This window comes from Papio anubis, chromosome 2 (genome assembly GCF_008728515.1).
Source record: "Papio anubis isolate 15944 chromosome 2, Panubis1.0, whole genome shotgun sequence".
Taxonomy (NCBI): domain Eukaryota; kingdom Metazoa; phylum Chordata; class Mammalia; order Primates; family Cercopithecidae; genus Papio; species Papio anubis.
Genome location: NC_044977.1, coordinates 25,804,175 through 25,821,651, shown reverse-complemented (window position 1 = coordinate 25,821,651; position 17,477 = coordinate 25,804,175). Strand labels below are relative to the sequence as shown.

Genomic DNA, 17,477 nt, shown 5'->3' with positions numbered 1-17,477 from the left:
TACATGTGCCACAGTGGTTTGCTGCACCCATCAACCTGTCATGTAGGTGTTTATTATGGAGGAAAATCATTGTTGTTTAACATTGTCATAAAACACTGAAAACTAGCCTCCATACTCTCAACCACTTTGTCCTTCAGGTAGGAGGTAAGGATTTCCAAAGATAATACAAGTTTTGGAAGCTTATTAGTATAGAGCATAGAATGGATAATTCTCTCCTCTTATCCTGTGAGTCTACAACCTGGGTCTCTAGGAGATGATTTGGGGCAATATCAACTGAGAAGGGGGCAACAGAGGCCAACTAGGTGATGCTCTGTTAATTCCACTAATCCCTAACAAGCATTAGGCATGCTGATGCATAAAATGCCCACCTCCAAAGGTAAAGGATAAAAGTCTAAGCACTGTGTAATAATGTCCTTAAATAAACTTTATCTAAAGTTAATAAACCAATACTAACCTTCATAGTTAAAGTTAATAAACCAATACTGATTTTCATTTTATCTACCTATTTTAATTCAATTCAACAAACATTTGATAATTCTCTAGGACATGCTTTGGTTGATTTGTTTGTTTGTTTGTTGTCTAGGCTATGCTGGCTTCTGAGCCCTCTCGTCAGTATCATGAAAGGGCCTCTGAACCCTCTAGCTCTCCCTGCTCTGCATGCATCCCAGGCTCACTCTCCAACAGGCCTGCTGACTTGCTCTCTTGCTACTCTCAAAATGCAAAGACTACCACACCTCACTTCTCATTTCTTGAGCTAGATCTACTGCCACAAAGAAAGGAAACTTTTTTTTTCCTTCCAACTCTTTTAGACCTTTAAGTTTCCAAATTCACCCTAAGTTTCAGTTTTATCATCTTGCTTATTAGGTAATTGAAGGAGTTCTATAGAAATAAAATCAAAGAGAATTAAAGGTTACAGAATATTTTCCTTATTGATCATAAGCTACTGTCTCAGGTCAGAAAACAAGCTTAAAAATCCCCCACTCCACTCCCATCCTCAGGATGAGCTCTTACATAACCTTATCAGAGTCATTTCTTCTTTCTCTGATATTCTAAAGGGGCTGATTATTGGGCACTATATTTCCTTGCTCTCAGGAAGCCAATGAAACACTTACAAAAATAGGACTCCAGATTAACCTGTTATCTCAGAATTCATAACTGGGGGTATCATACAAGGCCACCAGGACATTCACTTCATTCTCCAGAACTCTTTGGTAGTTGTAAATATGATGACCTATAATTGGAGAAATGAAGAACCAATGGAGCAGCAATCTTCTCAGATTTCATATATGTTAACTTTTGTTTGAACTATTATCCTGATACTACATACTCATCTAATCAAAATTATCAACACCTTTTATTCATATATGTTTTCTCAAATGCTTCTCCATAGTTCTGACTCTCCTGCTCATCTTTTCTCTGATTTTCCTTATTTCAGATTATGCAAAAAAAATAGAGAGATGCTGTTAAACCCTAACATTATCTCTTGATTCTCTAGAGCTAAATCCTACAACAATCTGACATGATTTTAATAATTTTATATAACATGTAGAGACTCAATTATTGTTTGTCAGGGTAAAAACCAAGTTAAACAGTTTTTATTCCACCAAAACAGTGTAGCCAGGCTACTGAGTATCTGTTAACCAAACCATGCCTCTTTCCCTCACACCAAGCTGCTAGAAAAACCTTATCAGACCATTTGTAACAGAGTTAATTTATTTTTATTAAAATAAACAGTTACTGCTGAAAACTAAAATAGAAACATAAACTTTATGAAAATGCACATTGATATAAATACCATGTCACATCTGTAGGCTGTTTAAATGTCTCATAAAACATATTCCAAATGGTTGTGAATTAATCATTAATTCCCAAGATGAAAATAATTAAGAATAACAGATTTGAACAATTAAAACTGAGAAAAACAAAGACAATCAGATAGAAGCTTTCACTGAAAAGAAAAAGTGTTTATAGTATATTTAGCATAGATCTCAGAGCAAGAGAGCTCTGTACTTATTTTAAGTGTTAAAAACTGGTCACATTTTAGACTAGAAAATGAAGGAAAAGTCAGATATGATTAAAAATGACATGTGCCTTCAGGATAAAGGCTACAACCCTTTAGCTGTCCGAAATGCTTCTGATGCTTGGTTCTGCCAGAGATCTTCAGAATCCATAAAGAAAACCTCAGAATGTCAAGATTTTCGGAAGTATTGCCCAAGGGAGGCCTACAAACACAATTTAAAGATCATTGAGCTGTTTCTCTATTGACATTCTTTTCTACTTTTTCCAAATTGGAAGCATCAATTTTTTAAAACTCAGAAATATTTCATAAAAGTTCATAATGCTTTCTCTAGAACAACAACATAACTATTACCAGCACATGATCATCTCACCTTTTAGATGATTTTTAATGAAAAACAGTTGCATTAATATTATCTTACGTCATGGATTTTTTCTTTATTTCTAAATTACACAAGTGTTTACTAACCTGTCAATTTTATGATTATCTTGAATCTACAACAACTTAATTATTTACATTTGTATTGCTCTCACATATTCCAATATACATAATCACCTCTATGGTCAAGTAAGCATTACAATTTCCATTTATTTTTTAATTAATAAATTATATTTCTTAGAGCGGTTTTAGTTTCTCCCAAAACTGTTCAGAAAATACAGAGGGTTTTCATATATACTTAACCCCATCCACACGAATCTCCCTTTCCCCACTGTCAACATCCCTTACCGGAGTTGTACATTTGTTAAAATGAACCTACATTGACCCATCATTATCAGTGAAAGTCCACAGTATACATAAGGATTCACAATTGATGTTATAAATTCTGTATGTTCTGAAAAATAGATAATGACATGCATCCATCATTGTAATATTATACAGGATAGTTTTACTGCCCTAAAATTACTCTGTGCTCAGCCTACTTATCTGTTTCTCCTCCCTCACCTGCCCCCCACCTCTGGCAGCCACTAATCTCTTTTACAGTTCCATAATTTTGGGTTTTCCAGAATGTCACTTAGTTGGAATCATATTTTTTAGATTGGCTTCTTTCACTTAGTAATATGCATTTAACTTTTCTCCTTATCTTTTCATGGCTTTATATATAGCTCATTTTTTTAGTACCGAATAATATCCCATTGTCTAGATGTACTACTATTTATTTATCCACTCATATACTGAAGGACGGTTTGAATGCTTTCAAGTTTGGGCAATTATGAATACAGCTGCTGTAAACATCTGTGAGCAGGTCTTTCTGTGGACATACTTTTTAACTTACGATATTGGGAAAATATCTTTGGGTAAATACAAGGAAATGCAATTGCTATATTGTATGGTGAGAATATGTTTAGCTTTATACAGAATTGCTAAACTGCTCTCCAAAGTGACTATACCATTGTGTATTCCCACTAGCAATGAATGAGAATTCCTGTTGCTCCACATTCTTGTCAGCAATGGATATTGTCAACGTTTGGGGGTTTGCTATTCTAATAAGTGTAATGGTACATTGTTGTTGTTTTCTTGCATTTCTCTAATGACATATGATGTTGAATATCTTTTTATATGCTTACTTGTCATCTGTATATCTTCTTTGGTTTAGTGTCTGTTCAGGTCTTTTGCACATTATTCAATCAGATTGTTCATTTTCTTACTGTAGAGTTTTAAGCTTTTTCACGTATTTTGGATAACAGTCATTTATGAGACATGTCTTTTTCAAATATTTTCTCTCTATGACTTGTCTTCTCATTCTCTTGACATTGTCCTTCAAAGAGCAGAAGTTTTTAATTTTATTAGAGTCCAACTTATCAATTATGTCTTTCGTAGATTGTGCTTTTGTTGTTGTGTCTAAAAAATAATTGCCGTATTAAGGATCATCTAGGTTTTCTCCTATGTTATTTTCTAGAAGAGTTATAGTTTTGCATTTTATATTTAGGTTTATAATGTGTTTTGATTTACTTTCAGAAAGATGTAATATCTGTGTCTAGATTCTTTTTTTTGACATGTGGATGTTTACTTATTCCAATGCCATTTGTTGAAAAGACTATCTTTGCTCTATTATGCTGTCTTTGCTCCTTTGTCAAAAATCGCTTGACTATATTTATGTGGGTTTATTTTCGGGCTCTCTATTTTGTTCCTTTGATCTATTTTTCTGTTCTTTTGCCAATACCACAGTCTTGATTACTGTAGCTTTATAGTAAGTCTTGAAGTTGCTGTTAGTTCTCCAACTTTGTTCTTCTCTTTCAATATTGTCATTCTAGGTCTTTTATCTCTTTATAAAAACTTTTTAACCAGCTTATCAATTCATGAACAAACTGTCTGGGATTTTGACTGGGATTGCATTGAAGCTATAGATCAAGTTGGGAAGAGCTAACATACTGACAACATTGAGTTTTTCTACTGCCAATACGGAATATCTTTCTACGTGTATTTAATTCTTTTTTTTTTTTTGAGACGGAGTCTTGCTGTCGCCCAGGATGCAGTGCAGTGGCACGATCTCAGATCACTGCAAGCTCTGCCTCCTGGGTTCACACCGTTCTCCTGCCTCAGCCTCCCGAGTAGCTGGGACTACAGGCACCCGCCACCATGCCCAGATAATTTTTTGTATTTTTAATAGAGACGGGGTTTCACCGTGTTAGTCAGAATGGTCTCAATCTCCTGATAGCTCTCATCCAAGTTTTGTGGTTTTTCTCGTAGATATTTTGTACACATGTCTTTAGACTTACACCTATGTATTTCATTTTGGGGTGCTAATGTAAATGGTAATGTGTTTTTGCTTTCAAATTCCACTTTTTTATTGCGGGTATAGAAGAAAGTGATTGACTTTTGTATATTAACCTTATATCTAGCAATCTTACTATAATAACTCTTAGTTCCAGGAGTTTCTTTGTCAATTTTTAAAAATTTTTACATAGTCTGTGGTCTGAAAACAAAAGCAATTGTATTTTTTCTTTCTCAATCTGCTTACCTTTTCTTTTTTTACAGCTTTATCTAGGACTTTTAGTACTATATTGCAAAGCAATAGTGAGAGGGAATATCCTTTCTTTGTTCCTGATCTTAGCAAGAAACCTTCAAGTTTCTCATTATTGAGTACATCGTTAGCTTCAGGTTGTTCATAGATATTCTTTATCAAATTGAAGAAGTTTCAGCTGTGTTTCCAGTCTTCTGGGAGTTTTTATCATCAATGGGTGTTATATTTTCCTATATGCTTTTCCTGTATTTATTGATATTATCATGTTATTTTTCATCTCTAATCTGTTGATGTGGTGGATTGCATTAGTTGGTTTTTAGTTGAAACTGCCTTGCATACTTGGAATAAATCCTACTTGATCATGTTGTATACTTCATTTTACATTTTGTGTTTAATTTGCTAGTATTTGTTAAGTTTTTTTGCATTGTATTAATAAGAGAAATTAATCTGCAACTTTTGTTGTAATGTCTTTGGTTTTGTTATTAGGATAATGCTGGCCTCATAGAGTGAATTCGAAAGTGTTCCTCCTGCTTCTACTTTCTGGAATTGATTGTAGAGAACTGACATAATTTCTAGTTAAAATACATGGTAGAATTTACCAGTAAACTCATCTCAGCCTGGCACTTTCTGTTTTGGAAGATTATTAATTATTGATTCAGTTTCTATAATATATATGGCTATTCAGATGATCTATTTCTTCTTGTGTAAGTTTTGGCAGATTGTGCATTTTATAGAATTGGTCTATTTCATCTAGGCTATCAAATTTGTGTACAAAGACAGGTTCATCATTTTTTTATTATTCTTTTAGTATCCATGCAATCTACACTGATGTTCTTTCTTTCATTTCGGATATGAATAATTTGTGTCTTTTCTCATTTTTCTTAGATAATCTAGGTTTTCTTCTATGTTATTATCTAGTTTTATAGTTTTGCATTTTATATTTATGCTAAAGGCTTATTGATTTTCTTGATCTTTTCTAATAACCACCTTTTGGTTTTGATAATTTTTTTACTTCCTATTTTTAATTTCACTGATGTCTGCTCTAATTTTTATTTTTTTTCTTCTGCTTACTTTGGATATAATATACTCTCTCTAGTTTTCTAAAGTTGGAGATTGCATTATTCATTTTAAATCCTTCCACTTTTCTAATATATTCATTCAGTCTTATAAATTTTGCTGTAAAAGCTGCTTTCGCTGCAACCCACAAATACTGATAATTGTATTTTTATTTTTATTTAGTTTAAAATATTTGGGGAGGATTTCTCAGTTATCTTTTTGTAGATTGACTTCTGGTATAGTTTCAGAGCAGATATTGTATTACTTCTATTCTGTTGAATTTGTTAAGGTGTTCTTATGGCACAGAATGTGGTCTATCTTGGTGAACTTGAGAAGAATATGTTATCTTCTGTTGGTTGGAATGGTCTATACATGTCAATTATATTCAGTCAGATGTTTTTGGTGCTGTGTAGCTCATCTACAGGCATACCTTTAAGCTACTGTGAATTTGGTCCCAAACAAAATAAAGCAAATATCATGATAAAATGAGTCACGCAAATTTTATTGTTTCTCAGTACATATAAAAGTAATGGACCGGGTGTGGTGGCTCATGCCTGTAATCCCAGCACTTCGGGAGGCCGAGGTGGGTGGATCACGAGGTCAGGAGATCGAGACGATCCTGGCTAACATGGTGAAACCCTGTCTCTACTAAAAATACAAAAAATTAGCTAGGCATGGTGGCACACACCTGTAATCCCAGTTACTCGGGAGACTGAAGCAGGAGAATCACTTAAACCTGGGAGGCAGAGACTTCAGTGAGCCAAGATCATGCCACTGCACTCCAGTCTGGGTGACAGAGCAAGACTCCATCTCAAAAATAATAATAATAATAATAAATAATAATAAAAATAAAAAACTAATGTTTACATCATACTGTATTTTATTAAGTGTTTAATACCAGATGCTGGCAAGGACATAGAGAAAAAGGAACTCTCATATACTATTCTTGGGAATGTAAATTAGTACAAGCACTATGGAAAACAGTATGTAGATTTCTCAAAAAAAAAAAAAAAACAACTAAAAATAGAACTACCACGTGATCCAGCAATCTCACTATAGGGTATCTATCCAAGCGAAAATAAATCAGAATATCAGTTGCACATTTATCCCAGTTCTATTCAAAACAGCAAAGATATGGAATCAAAAAAAGTGTCCATCAGTGGATAAATGGATGAAGACAATGTGGTATATATGCACAATAGAATACTATTTGGTCAAAAAAAAGGAATGAAATCACATCATATGCAGCAACATAGATAGAACTGGAGGTCATTATGTTAAGTGAAATAAGCCAGGCAGAGAAAGACAGATATCACATGTTCTCACTCACATGTGGGAGCTAAAAATTTTAATCTCATGGACATACAAAATAGAACAATAGATACTAGAGACTGGGAAGGGTCAGGGGTTGGGGAGTAAAGAGAGGTTGGCTATGGGTGCAAACATACAATTAGATAGAAGAAATGTGTTCTAATATTTGATAGCAGACTAGGATGACTATACTTAGCAACAATATTATGTGTATTTCAAAGTAACTAGATGAGAGAACTTGAAATGATAACACATACAAATGGTAAACACTTAAGATGATGAACACCCCAAATAACCTGATTTGTTCATTTCACATTCTATGCTTGTAACAAACACTCACATGTACTCCATAAATACGTAAAATATTATATGTCAATAATAAATGCACATATCTTAATTTAAAAATATTTTATGGATAAAAAATGCTAAAGATCATTTGAGCCTTTAGAAAGCCATAATCTTCTTGCTGATGGAAGGTCTTGCATTGATGTCAATGGCTGCTGACTGGTCAGAGTGGTGGTTCCTAAAGGCTTGCTTGGCTGTGGCAATCAATTTCTTAAAACAACTTAAACAATTAAGTTTGCTGCGTGTGCTGACTCTTCCTTTCATGAAAGGTTTCTCTGTAGCATGCAATGTTTCCTAGTATTTTAGCTACAATAGAATTTCTTTAAAACTATAAGTCAATATTTTCAAACTCTGCTTTTTCTTTATTAACTAAGTTTATGTAATATTCTAAATTTTCTCCTTTTTAAATTATTTTAGATTCGGGCATATAGAATGGCGAATGCTTTCCAGAAGGTTTCAATTTACTTCACCCAGATCCATCAGAGGAATCACTATGGCAGCTATAGCCTCAGGAAATGTATTTCTGAAATAAGAAGACTTGAAAGTTTAAATGACTCTGTGATTCATGTGCTGCAGAATGGGTATTGTGTTAGCAGACATGAAAACAACATTGATCTTCTTGTACATCTCCATTAGAACTCTTGGGTGACCAGCTGTACTGCCAATGAGCAGCACTATTTTGAAAGGAATCTTTCAAGGCAATATATCTCCACAGTGGGATTAAAATATTCAGTAATTCGGGCTTATTATTCCATTTATAGAGTACAGGCAGAGTAGATTTAGCAAAATTATCAAGGAGTTTTGGGATGGTAAACAAGCATTGGTTTCAACTTAGTCATCACCTGCATTAGCCCCTAACAAGAGAGTCAGCCTGTCTTTGATGCATTGAAGCCAGGCATTGACTTCTTCTCCTTAGCTATGAAAGTGCTACATGGCATCTTCTTCCAATACAAGGCTGTTTAGTCTACACTGAAAATCTGTTGTTTAGTCTAGTCACATTCACCAATTTTCTTAGCTTGCTGGATAACTTGCTGCAGCTTCTACATCAGCACTTGCTGCTTCTCCTTGCATTTTATTATGAAGACGGCTTCTTTTCTTAAACCTCATGAACTAATTTCTGCTAGCTGCAAATGTTTCTTCTGCAGCTTCCTCACTTCTCTTACTCTTCATGGAATTGAAGAGTTGAGGCCTTGTTTTGAATTAGGCTTTGGCTTAAGGGAATGGTGTGGCAACTTTGATCTAACCAGACCACTAAAATTTTCTCCGTATCAGTAATAAGGCTGTTTTGCTTTCTTATCATTCATGTGTTCACTGAGTAACACTTTTAATTTCCTTCAAGAACTTTTTCTTTGTATTCACAACTTGACTGTTTGGTGCAAGAGGCCTGCTTTTGCCCTGTCTCAGCTTTAGACATACCGTCCTCACTAAGCATAATCATTTCTAGCTTTTGATTTAAAATGAAAGACATATAGTTCTTCCTTTCACTTGAACATTTAGAGGCCAATGAAAAGTTATAGACTGGCCTATTTTCCACATTTTTGTGTTTCAGGAAATTGAGAAGTCTGAGGAAAGGGAGTGAGAGCGAGTTCTAGAGAACCCTGACTAATACAGATTTAGCATCAGAAACACAACAGATTGATTCTAGTGACCTCCACCCCCAACAGTTCAACCTGTAACAGATTTTACTAACATCCCAGGTCCAGCCACCTTACAAATTGCCCCATTGGACCCTCCTGTAGAATTCAGCTTCTTCATTTCTCTTAACTCTTGTTTCCTGCCTCACCTTAAACTGATGGCTTCCCAATTATGCCCCAAAGATATGCAATGGATCATCCTTTCTAAACCATTTGTTAGGACGCCCTAATATATGTAAAAACAATTAAGGAGGAGATGCTATGAACAGCTGGTAGTGACATAACTGACCCTGATTTACTTCTATGTTTTACAAAAATAAAAATAAAAAAATAAAAACTTGTGCTCCTATTGGGCATATTTACTTTAGTCAGTGGGGCAACTCAGCATGAGCCTCCAGATCCTTAGAGACTTGGATAACAGAAGGCCAAAATGGGTTGGGATATTTGACTGCTCTATTGTCAATAGACAGTAGATCTGAAAGTTATGACTTGAACAAGCATTGGACTAGCCCCCTCTTACTACATCAAAAAGTCAAATATGAGTTACCTGGTGGGTTCAGGGACTCTGGATTTGTATCCTTTGGCAGAACTTTTGTACCTTGGTAAGGTGTTGCTACTAATGAAGAAATGATTTTTTTTAATGTGTCTGCTACCCTAGCAATTTTTACTGGCTTGACCGCAAAAGCTATCACCACACAACAGCATGTGATAGTTTCTCTTGCCAGGGTAATCTTAGATAATAGAATTGTTCTTGATGATCTATTAATGAGCAAGGTGGTATCTCTATTCTTGCTAATATTAATACTATATGCTGTACCTGGATAAGCTCCTTGGGAGAGGGTGACAAAATAAGAGACAAGTTATATAAAATAAGAGAACAGTCACCTGGCTACAAGTATCATGTAGTTCCCTATGGTCATTTGATCTTTTCAGCTGGTTGCCTTTAAGTCTAGGTTCATGACTTAGAACCATTACACAGACTGGGATTGTCATATTGCTATTATTTTTGCTTTATATTTTTCATTTTAAACCTTATGCCTGTTATCTGACATATCACTGCAAAACTACATTTCTTAACAAAAGAAAAAGTTGGCCCAGCACTTTGAAATGATAGCCAACACCTATGGAACAGAAAAATCCAATTTAACAATAACTTTAACATGAATTAGGCCTGAGAGTTTCTCCTTCTGGCCTTCTTATTACTCAAATGTGGCTAAAAGGGTCTTAACACTAACTTCCAGCTGTCCACCACCTCCCTACAAAGTGGAACCATATCAAACTAACCAGGACATGTCCATAAGAGATCCAAGAGACAATTAAAACCTGACTACAGGCTAATTGATCAGCAATGCTTTCAAAAAAAAAAAAAAAGATTTTGGTCAAAAGGAGGAAATGTAAAGGTTGCAGACACCAAGATGAAGTCACTGTTGTCAGATACAGACAAAATAGGGCCAAAAAGACACAAAGGGTTGGGGCTCATCCTTGCATGTCTGAGATACAAACTCTTTCCAAGAATTTTCCTAAAACCCCATAATAAATTTCTTCACATCTTTCACACGCCTCCTCCTTTGCGTGGCTTGTACATTTTGTACATATGCCCACATTTCTATGACAAGGCTTATTACCAGACATTAGTTAAGACTGCAATATTCAGATAAGATGCTCTAGAAAGAATTCTTATCCCATTATGGCACCTCCACCCATGAACTGGTGCCATTTTTGGCTTTAAGCCTTCAGGATCATGATCTCTATTTTTAAGCAGCTTATGTGAACTCCTTTTTGCCACTAAAAGCTTCCCTTTCCATTTCCCTCACCAGATGCACATGTGGCTTGCAATGGCTATGCACCTGGATTATAATCCTCTTTTCTAATTTTCGAACAAATTCAACATATTAAGAGATATTTTTCTCTACTGTCTTTGTTTTAGGCTGACAACTTATAATTTCTTGTTGAAAGGTGGACATGATATACTGATTAAGAGGAGCTGTAGTGATAAGATGTGGGGGATGGGGAACATTCTACCATCTTATGATTAGGTCTCAGTCTTTTGGGGAGCCTGTGCCTCTGGACTTTCAGTGCTTTTCAATGTATCACCCTCCTACATGATTGAGGGTGGCCTGAAGGAGCTAGAGTTCCGGGTTTTAATTTCCTCACATGGAAAGCCAGGGAGAACTAAGATTGGGTATTTCCCTTCCCCAGGTAGAGTAGGCTCTACTAAAATCCCAGCGGGTTAGGTTCTGATAAAATAGTTTCTCTAGGGGGCTGACCTCGTTAAGATCATAAAGCTCTGACGTTTTAAAAAGTGGTTTCCTTTTCCCTCCCTCTGTAGAAGCTCAAGGGAATTTTCCTCTAGTATTCGCTGTGAGGAGCTGGCAGAGATCTGGGAGGTAAAACTCACGAAGGTATGCGGGGCCCTGACAACTGGGTCCTCCTGGAGATTTTCACTCTCACGGTTGTCTACACTGAGTCCCCAGCAATCCACCAATTAGCATTCAGGTTTCTCTACCCTGACAGTGGTTCCACAGATTTCTGCTCATGGGTTTCTGCTCTGAGCAGTAGTTCTTTGCATCCACCTGTATGTATGTCTCTCCAATTTTAGGGGTAGCGGTGTTCCTGATCCCTCAGCTTTGTACTTGTTTTAGCATAAAGTGATGATCTCTAAGCTCCTTACATGCAGGACCAGAAACCAGAAGTTGCCATTTCCATTTTAAAATGAGATAACTAAGAATCACAGGAGGTACAACGTGACTTCCCAAAAGTCATACATGAGTTGGAGACAGAACTAAGACCTGAGCCTAGTGACACTAAGTCTGAGAGACTAACCTGTTGTGAAGTTGTGTAAAAGACTTGCATTTTACCTATCCATTTCAGAAAGAAAGGGACTAAATTGGGATACTGATTCAACTTCTTCCATTCAGGAAAGAAGGTCATTAAAATAGCATTCTGTTTCAAAAGGTTTATCTCACTCAAATTATGAAAACGTATCTGCACAGTTTATTACAGTGTGATTCATAACAAAAAATGTAAATACCTTTAATGGCTTTGAAAATTATATATGTGTATATATATGTTTACAATAGGATATTAAGAATAGAATGTAAAATCAGAGTAAAATGTACATTGATGTCATATCAAGTGAAGAAAGTTGACATCAAAACTGTTTCTACTTAAAATGAACAATGAAGGTAAATAGTAAAAAATGCTAGTTGTGAAGGTTGAGCTTTTTAAAAATAATGTATGATGCGCCAGGCACAATGGCTCAGGCCTGTAACCCCAGCACTTTGGGAAGCTGAGGTGGGCAGATCACAAGGTCAGGAGATCAAGACCATCCTCGCTAACACAGTGAAACCCCGTCTGTACTAAAAACACACAAAAAAGAAAAAATTAGCAGGGCGTGGTGGTGGGCACCTGTAGTCCCAGGTGACTGAGGCAGGACAGGAGACTGAGGAAGGACGATGGCATGAACCCAGGATGTGGAGCTTGCAGTGAGCCGAGATCACACCACTGCACTCCAGCCTGGGCGACAGAGCAAGACTCCGCCTCAAAAAAAAAACAAAAAAAAAAAGAAAAGAAAAGGATGTTTTTGATAAATGTGTATGCTGTGGTTTGAATATTCCCCCAAAAATTCATATTGAAGCTTAACCCTCAGTGTGGGAGTACTGAGAACCAGGGCCTTTAAGATGTAATTGGATCACGAGGGCTCTGCCTTTATGAATAGATAAATCCATTTGTGGATCAGTGGGTTATCATGGCAGTGGAACTGGTGGCTTTATAAAAGGAGAAAGAGAAACTTGAGCCAGCGCATTAGCATGCTCATTCCCCTGTCCACGTGATACCCACTAGGACTCTTCAGAGAGTCCCCACCAGCAAGAAGCCTCTCAACAGATAGGACTCCTTGACCCCGGAATTCTCAGCCTCCATAACTGTAAGAAATAAATTCTTGTTCTTTATAAATTACCCAGTTTCAATTATTCTGTTATAAGCAACAGAAAATGGACCAATACCATGTACAATAAGTAACTGAAAGAAATGCATTTATGATACTTTATGGATTGGAGACACTGGAATAGTCTTTTTGAAAAAGGAAAGCTTGTTTCTTACAACTTTAGTTTAAAATTTAGAATTATAAATATCAGTCTTTAGAGGAATATAAATGTCATTGTTTACATAGAGGAGTATGCTGGCATAATGCGTGCCAGGTTGTTCCTCTTGCTATAACACGTACTTAAATAAATCGCTCCCTGGAGGCCTTATAAAATGGCATTGCATGTCCATTTAAACTAGGTGTTTATGGTACAACAATGTAGAGAATAAAAGGAATGGAACACTGGGCAATTTCTATAGAAAAAGAAGGATTTTAGTAATGTGGTTGGGGGTGTAAGGCATCATCAATGCAGGCTTTTATTCCACCTCATTCATTCAGCACACAGTAAAAGATGCATGTGCCTAAATCCTAGAGAGTAGATAAACCTGACTTGAAATGTGTTTCTCTCTTCGGTATAATTTTTTTTTTTTCTTTTTTTTTCAGGTGTTTTTCAGTAATTCCTTGCAGCTTCAGCTTATACACAATGATTCATTGGTTTCTTTATTGAAGGGGAAGAGAATAGGGAGAAAACACCACTTTTTAAAGCCAAGACTCAAGAAAATAATCCCTTTTGTGTAAAGGATCAATAATGGTCTCTGTTCATTCTATTTCTTGTTTGTATTTTCTATTGATATGTATCAAATCAAATCTAGACATTTGGATTTAAGTGTTGTTTTAAAAAATTTACAGAAAAAAATAGAAAAGAAAGCAGAGCAATTTTAACCATCCTTGACCTACTTTTTAAAAATTATATTAATATACATACACAAACAAAAGGAAAAATATTGATGTACATCTGCAGGCCAAAGTATTTACTAACATGCTTAATTATTTTCTGTAGGGTGACCAATGCAATCATAAAAGATGATCAATTGGAATTATTTTAAGATCAGGAATTTTTAATAATGATACTTATTTATCTGTAGCCATGCCTGCTTTTAATTATTATGGGAAGATGATCATCTCACTTTGAACAAGTGGCTGAGTGGAATGAAAGAGGAGCATAGTCCCTCCATGCTGATTTTTTTTTCTTTCCCCACACTTGATCTCTAACTGCTTTTGTACCAAACTGGGAATAGAAATGCCCAAGTCCATCAGAATATCTAGTTTTGTCACAAGAAGTATGTATCAAAAAGTCATTTTCCGGAAAAGATGTGTAAACTGAAAAAGCAAATAGAAAACAATAAATTGCTACATAGGTCGACTGAAGGATTTAATGACTTAAGAATCAGAGTCAGAAATGTCTACCTGGATTTAACTTACCTATTGCCAATAATAGCTAAAATACATAAAGAAGAGGCTCTTATAAAAGTAAACTCGATTCTGTTCTGATTGGAAATGCTAAACTTCATCTATTCTTTCATTTATTCAACAAATATTATTCAGTGCATAGTATGTGTCCAGTACCATATTAAGACCACGGATAAAGGATAAAGAAGATGGCCATTATTCCTGACTTCTCAGAACTTAAAACCAAGAGACAAATATAATATAGAGTGATGTTCTATATAGAGAGATAGAGAAAGAGCTAAAAGCACAAATTTCGAATTGTAGCTACCTTGGAACTAGTGAGTAGTCAGAGTTCTCCAGTGAAAAAGAACCAGTAAGATTGAGAGAGAGAAAATTTATTAAAAGGAACTGGCTCACATAATTATGGAGACTAAGAAATCCATCCCAAGATCTGCAATTGGCAAGCTAGAGACAAAGGAAGCCAATGGTGTAGTTCCAGTTCAAATCCAAAAGTGAGAGAACCAAGAGAGCTGATGGATATAAATTCCGGTTGGAGGGGAAGGGAAAACTAGTGTTCCAGCTCTGAAAGTGAAGCTAAAGAAGTTTCCTCCTAATCAAATCTTATGTTCTCTTCACGTCTTTGATTGATTGGATGAGGCCCACACACATTCAGGAGGGCAATCTCCTTTACTCAGTTTATGATTCAAGTGTCAATCTCATTAAGAAACACTAAAATAATGGTTGATGAAGTGTCTGGGTACTTCATAGCCAAGTCATGTTGACACAGAAAATTAACCATCACCATCAGTTAGGTTGAGAAGGATTCCTAGAGGAGGAGACACCTATGCTGAACACTGAAGGATAGTATCTCATAAATAAAATATTAATTTACTTCCTTATAAGTAACTTTTATCAATAAAGTATATGATATCTATGTGTCTTCAGAAATGCATTTTTTTCTTCCATTTTAACAGAAATGATTTGGATTTTTACTATATGTATTACTCTGTTTTCACACTGCTATAAAGAAATACCTGAAACTGGGTAATTTGTAATGGAAAGAGGTTTAATTGACTCACAGTTCTGCATGGCTGAGGCAGCCTCAGGATACTTACAATTATGGTCGGAGGGGAAGAGGCATGTCTTACATGGTGGCAGGCAAGAGAGAGCATGTGGGAGCACAGGAAAAACTACCATTTATAAAACCATCAGATCTCATGAGAATTCACTCACTATCATGGGAATAGCATGGGGGAAACAGCCCTCATAATCCAATCATGTCTCTCCCTCAACACATGGGGATTCAAATTCAAGAGAAGACTTGGGTGGGAACACACAGCAAAACCGTATCACTCTATTAGTTTAAAATCCTCGAGAATTTAATATTATAATTGAGCTTATAAAATAAAGGTCTCACATGGCATATTGATATGATGTCAACAAAATATATAATGATTATATTTCCACAGAACTATACAGTTTATAAAATGTTTTCATCCATATTATCTTATTTTAAACTGTAGGTTTTCAGTGAGATATTTCATTAGTGGGAAACATTTACATTAAAAAATCATTTGTTAGAAATAAATGTTTCAACTAGTCTCGGAACTAATGGGAATACAAAACTCTTGATGACTGTATTTGTGGATTGTGTTTGGATGTTCTTTCTAATAGTTCAGAGGACAGAGAAATCATAATTGGGATACTCCTTAGGAAGTCTGTTTTATTTAAGTGATTACAGCTAAAAAGACAAAAACTCTGAGGCATTTTTCTTAAAAATCATCTAGAAAACATTAAAGTGTTTATTGATTTCAATATTTGATACAGAGAAGTAAATCAATGTGTTTAAAATTCCCCAGTTGCTGTAAAATAAAACATTGCATTTTCTTTCTTTTCTTTTTCTGTTTTAATTTATTTACTGCAGATTTCTTGGTGCTAAAAAGTGCACTGCTTCTTGTGGAAACACAATAAATTCTACTGTAATTGAAAAGAAGACAGGGTAGCTATTCTCTTTGCTTTTGATCTATGTGCCATTGCTTTCCTCATTTTTCCGTTTATTACCTTTTGTTAGAAGTAATCTGTGCAGATTTTTAAACATTTATTGAGACTGTTTTATAACCTATAATATGGTATATTCTGCTAAAATCACCATTGCATTTGGAAAGACTGTGTATTCTACAGGTGTTTGATGCAGTAATCTATTAAATATTAATTAAATTATGGTGATCGATGGTGTTGTTTAAACATTCTATATACATAAAAATCTTTTGTATAGCTCTATCAATTGCTGTGAGAGAGGTTTTAAATAGGCGATTGTGCAATTCTCTATTCCTTCTTTTAATTATGTACATTTTTGCTTTGTATAATTTGAAGCTCTATTTATAATTGTATATCTTCCTAATGAATTAACCATAAATTATCTTTTTGAAGTATTTCTTTTTATACCTGATGATATTTTTTGTTTTGAAATCTAATTTCTCTGACATTAATATAGCTACTATAGCCTTCTTATTCTTGAGGGTTGCATGGTATATCTTTTCCATCCATTTACCTTCAACTTAACTGTATTTTCATAGTTGTTTCTCTCTTAGAGGGAGAGTGTAGTTGAGTCTTTTTTGTATTTATTCAGAAACCTTTGTTATTCAATTGGAATGTTTTGGTCATTCATGATTAATGTAATTATTGAAATGGTTAGTGTGGTAGGCAGAAAGAGGGCCCGAAAGATGTTCACTCCTTAATCCTCAGAACTTGTGAATATGTCACCTTGCATGATAAAAGAGATTTTGAAGAGGTGATTATGATTAAGGACCTTGAAATTAAAAGATTATCCTGGATTAT

At 35.2% G+C, this 17,477-nt stretch overlaps 1 long non-coding RNA gene across 3 annotated transcripts in view; it reads right to left on the bottom strand.

Moving 5' to 3' along the window:
* Nucleotides 1-877: 877 nt before the first annotated feature.
* LOC103881514 overlaps nucleotides 878-17,477 on the bottom strand; it is a 189,916-nt gene continuing 173,316 nt past the window's right edge. For 2 of the 3 annotated variants that reach the window (XR_004182034.1, XR_001899539.3), the window contains exon 6: nucleotides 878-2,222. This is a non-coding gene — a long non-coding RNA (uncharacterized LOC103881514). The remainder of the gene's footprint in view (nucleotides 2,223-17,477) is intronic. The other variant, XR_004182035.1, reaches the window with a different exon arrangement.